The sequence below is a fragment of the Bos taurus genome, chromosome 9 (genome assembly GCF_002263795.3).
Source record: "Bos taurus isolate L1 Dominette 01449 registration number 42190680 breed Hereford chromosome 9, ARS-UCD2.0, whole genome shotgun sequence".
Lineage (NCBI taxonomy): Eukaryota > Metazoa > Chordata > Mammalia > Artiodactyla > Bovidae > Bos > Bos taurus.
In genome coordinates, this window is record NC_037336.1 from 10385202 (window position 1) to 10396615 (window position 11414).

Here is an 11414-nt window from a genome sequence, read left to right on the forward strand (position 1 = left end):
AAGACTGTGGAAGGTTCTTTGGCATCTAGAAAACAGTCACCATGGTGATGGCCTCTCTCTCAGTATATTAGGGCCTGTTTTTTCCCCCACAAATTCGATTTACATTGTTTATTTAGTTTAGTCGCTGCAGTAGATTAATTCAGATGTATTCAATAAATACATACTGAATGTCTTACAAAGAGTAAGGTGTATTAGAGATATGAAGTATATATTGAGTTTTTATGGAAAATCTTGATATCTTCCTTTTGGGGATCAAGGGTGGTATTTTGTGATTTTCAACTCTGTGCAAGTCTCTGTATTGGGAAGACTTGTAGAAGAAAATTCATAGAGATTTTTCCGCTATCTGTATCACCTGGTACTAAACACATTTATTTTTTAAATAGAAAAACATTCTAAATAACCTAAATAACAATTGAGATGGCACTAGAATTATATGTAGGCACAAAATTTAAGTTTTTATTATTTTTATTGCTATTAAAATTCTGTTAAACCATAAAAATAACCACAAAAATAAAAACCATAAAATAACTCTTTTGCTATACACCTCTATGTATTTTAATTCGTGTTTGTGTGTGCGTGCATAGTCATATCTGACTCTTTGTGACCTCATGGACTGTAGCTGGTCAGGTTTCTCCGTCCAAGGGGTTTTCCCAGAAGGAATACTGGAGAGGGTATTCTTGATCAAATTGGTGTCTCCTATGATCAAATTGGTGTCTCCTGTGTCTTTTGCATTGCAGGCAGATTCTTTAACACTGAGCTACCAGGAAAGCCCTAATACATGTATAGATTCAAATAATCACTAACCCAATCAAGACAGAGAACAATTCTATAACCGCCAAAGCTTCTCTAATATTAATACAATCTCTACACACCACTTCCCTCACCCCTAGCTCCTGCAGCTCCTCATCTGTTCTTCCTTCCTGTGAAAACAGGGAAAAAGTTATTGATCACTAAGTTGTGTCTGACTCCTTATAACCCCATGGACTGTAGCCTGCCAGACTCCTCTATCCACAAAAATCTCCAAGCAAGAATCCTGGAATGGGTTGCCATTCCCTTCTCCAGGGGATCTGTCCAACCCAGGGATCGAACCTGCATCTATTATGTCTCTTGCAATGGCATGTGGGTTCTTTACCACCCACAGTGGAATATTACTCATTGTGGAGTAATTTACAATGGAATATTCACAACAGAGTATTCATAAAAATGAATGAAATTGGCTCGTACGAAGAGATGTGTATGGACCTACAGACTACCATACAGAGTGAAGTAAGTCAGAAAAAGAAAAACAAATATTGTATATTTTCACATGTAAGTGGACTCTGAAAAAATTGGCATAGACAATCTTATTTACAAATAAATAGACACAGATGTAAAGAACAAAGGTATGCGTACCAAAGGGGAACGTGTGGGGTGGGATGAATTGAGAGATTGAGATAGTCATATTTACACCACTGATACCATGTATAAAATAGGTAACTAATGAGGAACTACTGGATACACAAGAAACTCTGTCCATTCAGTGGGAAGGAAATCCAGAAAAGAGGGGATAAATATGTACATATAGCTGATTCACTTTACATATAGCTGATTCACTTTGCTATACAGTAGAAACCAATGCAATGTCATAAAGCAACTATACCCCAATAACATTTTTAAAAGATTGGTGATTGTGAATAAAGTTGCTGGCTTTTTTTTTTTTTTCCCTGTGAATATGTGTTTATTTCTCTAGGTTAAATGGGATTGCTGGATCATATGGTAAGTGTGTTTTTAACTTTATAAAAAACTGCCAGCTGGTTTCAGAGTGCCTGGGTCATTTTGGATCTCCATCAGCAATATGTGAGAGCTCCAGCTGCTCTGTATCCTCAATACTTGGTATTGTCAGTGTTTTGTTTTTTTGCTACTTTCCCAAGTAGGTAGGTGGCTTCCCAGGTGGCGCCAGTGGTAAAGAACCCACCTGCCAATGCAGGAGACATAAGAGACGTGGGTTCGATCCCTGGGTCAGGAAGATCCCCTGGAGGAGAGCATGGTAACCCATTCCAGTATTCTTGCCTGGAGAGTCTCATGGACAGAGGAGCCTGGCGGGGTTTGGTCCATAGGGTCACAAAGAGTCAGACCCAACTGAAATGACTTAGCACATATGCATACACGTAATGGTATCATATTGTAATTTTAATTTGCATTTTCATAAATGGCTAATGTTATGGAACTTTTTTTTTTTATGTGCTCATATGTCTTTTGGCCATCTGTATATTTTCTCTGGTGAAGTGCCTATTCAAGTATTTTGCCCATTTAAAAAATTGTGGTTCTTTTCTTATTGTTTAATTTTGAAGGTTCTTTATATATCCCATAGACAAGTAATTTTTTGATGTATGATTTGCTAACATTTTCCTCCAATCTGTAGCTTGTCTCTTAATTCTCCTAACAGAATCACTTTCAGAGTAAAGTTTTAAATTTTGACCAAAAATAATTCATGGCTTTTAAAAAGTTTTATGAATTGTGCTTTTGGTTTCACACCTAAAAATTCATTGACTAACCCAAGGTGTCCGTGAGAAGACAAATGGACCAAATCTCTCAGCTTGAATGACAGATAAAGACAGGTCAACAAAGTCAAGAGCCCATCTTAGCCAGATGAGCAGGAAATAAGGATCTTTAAATGGACTCTCAGGGATGATTATTCTGGCAATGATATACTCCATGGGTTAGAAGAAGGGGCATGTGTAGAATGGTAAAGAGCAACTGAGAGACTATTAAATCCAGGCTTGCAGGGTCTGGAGCTTAAACTAGCATTGTGACAATGGGTTATGGAAACATAAAGGAATAGATGGAGAGGGCAAGCATTTTAAAGTGAAAAATGAACCCAATATGAAGATTTATCAGTATGAGAAATAAGCATGAACTAATCAAGTATGAGGCCAAGATTTTTAACTTGGGTGAGAAGTTAAGACAGTCTGTGGTTTCAGAAAAGAAAGGTCATGAGTTTAAATTAGGATGTCTTGAACAGGGCTTGTGGGTCATTCATTTTTGTGTCCCAGCCCCTAGTACAGCACCTGATACTCAACACTTGTTCTTCAGATAAATGTCGCTGAGAATTTGAGACGGTGGAAAGTATCCCATAGGATTATGTTCTCGTCATTCAAAGGTACAGAAGTATAGGATGGTCTTGGGGTCTAGAGACATAGCAATCATGCATAATATGTCAGTTAGGGTATTGTGATATACACAGTGACATGAATTACATGTTCATTACATTGCTCCTCTTGAGAAGTACACGTTCAGTGCAAATGGCAGTGAATGGGGCACAAAATGTAGCCTTTTCATCAACGCATGTGTTCCTGTCATACCTCTCCCTAGATTTGTGTCTCTGGTTTTCATAAACAAACCTGTAACTTACTCAGGAAGAAGTGATCAGTAGAGTTCAACTTGTGAAAAATTAAAAAAAAAATTAAATACCAGCTTTCTTTCTCTACTTTTGAAACAACAATAGAACCCTCATGAGAAGACAAAGGTGAAGGTATATAACAGTGGCCCTCAGCAGAGAGGTCAGATTTTTTGAGCTGATGTTGTGACAGCTGATGACTTTCTTAAGGGAGTGGGTATAAGGAGAAAAGAGTCAGCAGCCAAGGAAAGGCTGGGAGGTTGAGGAGAGCCTGGACAGGGGGGATCCTGAACACTGGTAAAGATGGAGCAGGTCACACCAGTGGTCACTGCAGCAAGCAGAATGACTTGTCACAGAGATTTCAAAACTTATTGCAGTGACTTCTTCCAGTTTTGGTGGAATGGTGGGGAATGGAATACCACCTAGGAGGGAGTGAATCATGAGGACGTGGAAACATGTGCATTTGTGGAGGGGTTTGGTAGTGAATGGAAGGTGAAGACTGGGATGGTATCCACAGCAGCATCTGCTTAAGTCTATGACTTTTTTTGAAGCTGAGGAAGACCTGTGTGTGTGTGTGTGTGTGTGTGTGAGAGAGAGAGAGAGAGAGAGAGAGCCAGTAAAGTGGGAGAGACTGACAATCTTGGAAGAAGAGTGGGAGAAATTAAATCAAGGTCCCCTAGGACTTGGCAGGAAGGAGATTGCAACATTCTATTTTCTACCTCAATTTTCACCTCTGTCTTTGTAACCAAACTGTAAAACTGTTAGAGCATTTACATTCTTCTGAAGGACTACTGAAATACTGTAGGATATAACTGACTTAATAAATAGAATTAACACTTCAAGATCGATTTCCTCTATTGAGTTTACCCAGGTTTGCTTCTTCTCACCTTTTTTATTTTTATTTTATTTTTTAACTTTACAATATTGTATTGGTTTTGCCATATATCAACATGAATCCGCTACAGGTATACACGTGTTCCCCATCCTGAACCCTCCTCCCTCCTCCCTCCTCCCTCCCCGTACCATCCCTCTGGGTCCTCCCAGTGCACCAGCCTCAAGCATCCAGTATCGTGCATCGAACCTGGACTGGCGACTTCTTCTCACCTTAAAACAGTTCATGTAATATTCTGCCACCATCAATTAATATTCTTTAAGAAACTCCTGTATCAGGGGTTAAAGACAGTGGAGGCTGACTGGTGTCTACTATAAATTCCTAGGAATGACATATTACTTATTATGGTAGAACTTTGAAAATGCTGTCTTGGGAATTATTCCATATAGATTTCCATGACTCCTAAGTGCAAGCCCAGAAATCTATTACACTCTGAGATTTTTTTTTGTTCCTTCTATCTTACAAAACATAAAAGAAGAAATTAAAGAAGAAAGTTTCCACTTAAATGGATTGCTAGATGAAGTGCTACATGAATAGGAGGTTAGTCACGACTGATGATTAGTGCCATTACTTTGGGAGGAAAAATGACAGGATGGTGTAATAATTATTTTAAAATTTAAAAATACATTTAAAAATATTAAGCAGTTGTGGTTCATTGGTCCTTGGGGTCAGACTGGGCTCTGTGATCCCTCCAGGGATTTCTGAATGATCAACCTATAGCAAGACACATTAAATGTTTATGCCTTGTTTAATTTTTGTTATACTTTTGAAAATCAAAATAAAAATCACTCCTTTGTGTGTTTTGTAATGGCAAAGATATCATGCCATTACAATCACAGTGTGTGAATGGATTGTAGTGAAGGTGTTGAATGACTGTTGAAATCCATGAACCGTTAAGGGTTCCCAATGAGAAGGAGACCAGTGAGCTATCTTTGTATTAATACTCTATTTGTTAACAAGTTTTGATGAAAGTCATAGATATCAGTTTGAAGGAACATGCTGTTACTGGGTTAGTCTTGTTTGTTCATTAACCTAATAATTCATCAGAGAACTTTTAAAAGTGCCTGTAATATGTCACCTACTGTGAAGGGCTCTGAGGAACAAAAATATCAACCCATTGCAATTTGCTGCCTTTTATTAGAAATAATACCTGGGGCAACAATGGTGTATTTTCAAGAACTTAGAAACTGAGCTTTCCTCTGAGAACCACATTTTGATTCAGCATTAAATAGTTTTGGGTTGAAATGAGCAATTACCACAAAGACTAAGACTTCTGAGGGAGTCTGTCCCAATCAAAGTGTTCACATACACAAGAGAGGCTGACAGTCAGCCTGTAAGGAGCTGAAAACTGAGACAGTCATGACTGCCACCCCCAGGAGTCCTGCCCTTTCCCAGCCATCTTGGAACTCCCCAAACCCAGCAGCTGGCAGGGCAGGGGGCCTCCAGCCCTCCTGCAGGCATTCAGCTTGGCTAGAGCCCGTTTGAATGGGTCCTGAGAGACTTCCCTGGTGGTGCTAGTGGTAAAGAACCCACCTGCCAAGGCAGGAGACACAAGAGATGCGGGTTGGATCCTTGGCTTGGGAAGATTCCCCTGGAAGAGGAAATGGCAATGCATTCCAGTATTCTTGCCTGGAAAAACCCATGGACAGAGGAGCCTGGTGGGCTACAGTCCATAGGGTCGCAAAGAGTCAGACACAACTGAAGCCACTTAGCACACGCACACGTTAGAGACTTGGAATAGCCTCCCTGAATAATCCAACCTATGAACAGTGGATCATTCAATCACTGATGGATCTTCAGATAGAACCAGAGTCCCAGAGGCACAGAGACCTAACGGAACAGTGCCTGGACTAGGTGTCCCGCCGTGCCCCCATCACACACAAGAAGAGGCTTCAGACTTTGAATCCAATACGCAGTGTCCCTGTCCTGATTCATGCTCATTCCCTCTGTAAGTGCTGGCTGCTATGACAAAACAAGCCTCAACAAGACTCTTGTTTCTCACAGTTCTAGAGGCTAATAAGTCTGAGATCAAGGTGTGACTTGAAACCTGGTGGGGGTCTACTTCTTGATTTATAAGCTTCCATCTTTTACTGTGTCCCCATATGACAGAAGGTGCCAGAGAGCCCTCTGGGGTCTCCTTTAGAAGAGCACTAATCTCTTTCCTTACAGCTCCACCCTCATGCCCTAATCAACCCCCAGTACCCACCCCCCACCAGTATCATCACATTAGGGGATGGATGTCAACCTATGAATTCTGAGAAGCACTCCCCAGGCCTGGTGGGCAGACACTGGTATATGCTAGAACTGTCAGTTACAGTTGTGAGAACGAAGAACAGGCCTCCTGGGTTTATGGAATAATCTTTTGAGAGTCCTGGTAATGAGCAAATGCCCTCAAGCTAGGTCAACTGGGTGATGCTGACAAGTTAAGAGATTCTGGGCCTGGGCTGAGGGTGGCATCTCAGACTTGCAGATGCTGCCTGTTTCCCCTCCCCCATTCCCGGGAAGTTCTCACAGTAAGAGCCAATCAACCTTTCTGATCATCTCAGCCTGCTGACTGTGAACAAGAGACAGAGACCAGCATGGGGATGAAACCCGCAGAGCAGCTGGAACCAGGGTACAGGCAGGAAGGAGAACCAAGCTGTTGACCTCATTCTGTTTCTCTGCCACTAATAGTTTTGGGGAAAAAAAAATTCTACGCCAGCAGTCTCAACTTCCTTTTTTTATTCTATTGTCTGTTTTCACCATTCTGCAGAAACTGCTTTCACTGAAGTCACAACCTGCCAAATTCAACTACCCCATTTCCACTTTCTTGTGATGTTCCTCTGCCTGTGATGTTGGCCTTGAGAGCAGGAATGGATGTTTCCACCCAGTGTCTATCACAGAGCACAGTGACTGATTCCCAGAAAGCATGCAATACATTATTTTTTGAAAGAATGAATAATTGTTATTGATGAAGGAAAGACAAGCGTCACCTCTTCTCTGGACTCCCATAACATTTTGCTTAAGATCTTCTGTGGTCACTTATTACTCCTCATTTGTGTTCCCAAGGGGTGTACAGCATCCACTGGCTCCCGGCCTAGCACAGGGCTTGGCATATAATAGACTCTCAGGAAAAGTCTGCGGCATAAATGAAGCTGGGGACTGGTGTGACTCAGCAACGGTGCTCCAGTTACTCCAATGATTTGTAATAAATCACCCCAGGATGTAGTGACTTAAAACAATAATCACTTATTATTTTTCCTCATGATTTCTGCTTTGCCAAGAATCCAGGAAGGCTCGCTCACATGGCTGTCAAGTCTGTGCTGCCTCTTGGCTGGGGTCCCTTGCTCCCCTCCTTGTAGGCCTCTCCATAGGGCTGCTTAAGCATCACTAGGATGTGACAGGTGGCCTCCCCTCAGGCAAGTGCTACAGGTCAGGGTGCAAGCCCCAGCGCCTCTTGTGACCTAGCCTCAGGAGTCCCATGCTGTCCTGTCCCCGTGTTTTACTGACCCCACATGGCCAGTCCTCATCTGGCATGGGAGGAGACTTTGCAAGGGCCTGAATATCAAGAAGTGAGGATCATCAAAACCATCTTGGAAACTGGGCAGAGTACACGATTAGCCATTGGAAAACAATGAGACAAAGCTACTCCCTAGGCATTCATCTGAAGGCGGTTGTGAGCTCTGAAGCCTGGAAGAAACTGTTGTGGCTCTCTGAAGAGACGGCCATCTGGATGGAGGGTACCTTGCCACCAACACCCAGGCCCAAGTTCTCTTCCGATGGAGTTGCAGACTTCCAATGGAGTCTAGGAGAAGTGACTCTTTAACCTCGCAAACAGCACAGCCATCTCCTGGGAGGCCAGTCTGCAGTCTGGGGTTGGTGAAGACTTGAAAGACACTCGTCTTTGGGCAGAAGCGAGACTTGGTTCCTCTGCTGTACTGAGGCTGCCTTCAAGGCCTGGCCTAGACTGGATGCCTGCCTTTGGGTCTCCCTGTAGCCTCTCTACGTGTCCCTGGTCTCAGTGACAGCACCTCTGCTGGTTCTGCTGTGTCCTCCAGGGGCATCTGGGCTTTGAGAAGCCTGGAGGAGACCCACCCCTACAGCATGCCTCGGGGAGTCTTTTCATAAGGCGAACAGTAACTGTAAAAGAGAAGGGCAAAAACTCTGAGGAACCCACAAGAATCACACATTCCCCAGCTGTGCATTTAATAACAAGCGCCCTTTTGACCTGGTAGACAGTCCAGAATGTGTTTACATACCCATTTCTTACTGTCACTGTAGTGTTTTTAGGTGATCAGATAAATTTAAAGGGCTACAAACAAGAATTATATAAAATAATAACAAATACTTAATGGTAATTATTGAAAAAAGGAAATATGGGGGCTACATATCTATTTTTATTCACGGAAAATAAAAATAACTTTGCAGGTGATAGGCAAAATTTCTTTTCCTTTTTTGATTGAGGTAAAAAAATTCCTATATTTAATAGTTTCTATGCCAATTTTCTTTAAAAATTTTTGAATGTTTTGTTTTCTTAAAGTGTAGCTAGAAAAGATCTTTTCATTTCTATTTTCAGTACAGTGTCTGAAATGAAAACCCAAAGTATAGGTTTAAAAGCTGCTGACTTGTTCAACTAAAGACTCCAATCACTGTTATTGAACAAATGTTATTACTTTTTAAATTTAAACATGACTCTATTTTTAGTCTACAGGCTGAATTTATTTGCATATTCATGCAAATGATGATTTACTACCAAATTCTTATCAGGTTAATTTCAACCTGCCTTCACTGATATCTTATTATACACTAATTAAACACTCATAAATTCTATAAACATTTACTTTTGCTTTATTAATAATTTTCCTGTGATTGAACAGAGGGCTTTAAGCTATGAAAATACTCAGTACAGGATATGGATCTAGAGTCGGCCTTTGAATTGTAAACTGTTTCTTAGAAATAAATGAGTCCTTTAAAAATGTTAAACTTCTCTTTTAGCAAACCATCATAATGCATGAATTGTAGAATGTACAGCTCTTCACATCTAAATATCTCTAGAATAAGATGCATCATAGAATCCGTTGCTTCTTAGACTCCTTGAATATGTTGTGTTCATACTTTGGGATTTTAGCCAGCTGTATGCAGTGGCCTGAAAATGGCTGCAGAGGACACGTGATGGACACAGCCAGGGCAGCTGACTTCCCAGGTCTGCCAAGGATGTCAGTTACTTCTCCCTGCACTGTTACCCACCCAGGAACTGAACCCGGGTCTCCTGGATTGCAGGCAGATCCTTTACCGTCTGAGCCACCAGGGAAGATCTTTCCTCTTAAAACAACAAAACAAAAAGTGTCCCCTTGGAAATAATGGCAATGGAGTTGCTTTTGTTAAAAGAGAGTGATTTTTTCTTTTTATAACATATATATATTTTTTCCTCCATGGGTCTTCAGTTCCCAAGAGCTACTGAGACATTAACTCCTGAGGTTAGATAACAAGGCCTTTGGTCTGCCTTTTCCTTTTATTTGAAAAGCTCTTAAAGGAAATGTATAACAATAAACCTTCTCTATTAAAGTCCCTAAGACACAACTCACTATTAAAAAAAAAATTATGGCACATATGTCTTGGATTCTAGTCAAAAAAGTTTAGATCCTGAAGTAGTGGGTCCCCCTGATCGTTGCCTCACCCTTCAAGGACATGGCTGAAACCATGACAAGGTGGGAAACAGCTGCACTGGAACACGGCTATAGTATCTGCAGAGCTTAGGACAGCTTCTGGGTGCAGGGAGTCAGCCGTTACAGGCCATTATGACAGTACTTTCTCCTCAGTGTATGTATATTTATTTAATTACTGAACTCAATATTCTTTGAAGATTCACTGGGTGAATACTGATTAGAGTTAATATATGTCAATTAAAAATTAATATGTGCATGGCAAAGAGTGTTGAATTTTTTCCTATGAAACAAAGACATGCTTCTTTGGTGTCAATGAAGGAATGTTAAATACTGTCAAAGTTAGGAGTAATGAAAAATTTAGATTTTCAGGTAGGGTAATTCTTGTATACAGAACCTAAAAGATGAAAGACCTCCAGAATTAACTTTCTTAAACACATATATTGGACACAATGTGATCAAGCATTGCTTCCAAACTTAAAAATCACTACTTAAGGTTTTTGGCAATAGTTCATGTAAATTACATTCTTTAGAAAATACATTGCACAATGGCACAAAATCTATAGCCCCATAATAACTGATACATTTGCCAAAAGGTGGTGGAAAAGGTAAAGACATAATTGCAGCAGTTATATATACAAATATGTACAGGCTTTTACAGATGTTTTTCATTGTGCCATTATTTGTATAACAGGCTACTGCAAAATTCAGTGACTTTAAATAGTTTTCCCTTTACTGTTTTTCCTATTTTGAGGGTCAGGAATTTGAGCAAGACTCTGCTGGGTGGTTCCTTTGTTGCACATGGCATCAGTGGAGGTCACTAAGAGGTCAGCGGGCAGATGGGCAAGTCTGGAGGAGCTAATAAAACCCAGAAGGATGCAGCAGGGGACCCTGGAAGGTAGGACCTCCAGCTGGCACTGGTGACCAGAAGACAGATAGGGTGGCCTTTCGGGTACAGTGGTCTCAAGGGAGGAGAACTTCTTAAATGTCAGTTCAGGGCTACACAAGAGTAGGTTCCCAAGGCCTCAGGGGAAGATGCAAGGTTCCTTTCACCCTAATCTTGTAAATTCCAGATTTTCTGGAAAATCCTCCATATTCTGTTTTTCAAAGCAAGCCACTGGAGTCAGCCTTAATTCAAAAGGTGGAGAGTTAGACTGTACCTCTCAATGGGAGGAGCGCAACGAACATGAGGCCAATTCTAACTTACACACCTGTAGACCATTTGCCGGAGCACCCGGGCGCAGCAACTGGCGCTACGCTTTCTCTTCTAGGATGCCCACGGCTAGACGGACACCACTTACTTCTGCGCCACCTTCTGGCCCTCTGCCAGTGGAAGACGACGCCAAACTCCCAGATCCTAGGGCTGCCCATTTTTCCTTCACTAAGCCCTACGACCAACCAGTCTTTTTATGTCTGCGGTCTGTTTGTGTGTCTATTACTTTCAGGTCACTCATGGATCATAGTAAGTCAGGGCTACAAGGGATGCGGAAGAGAGACTCAGGTC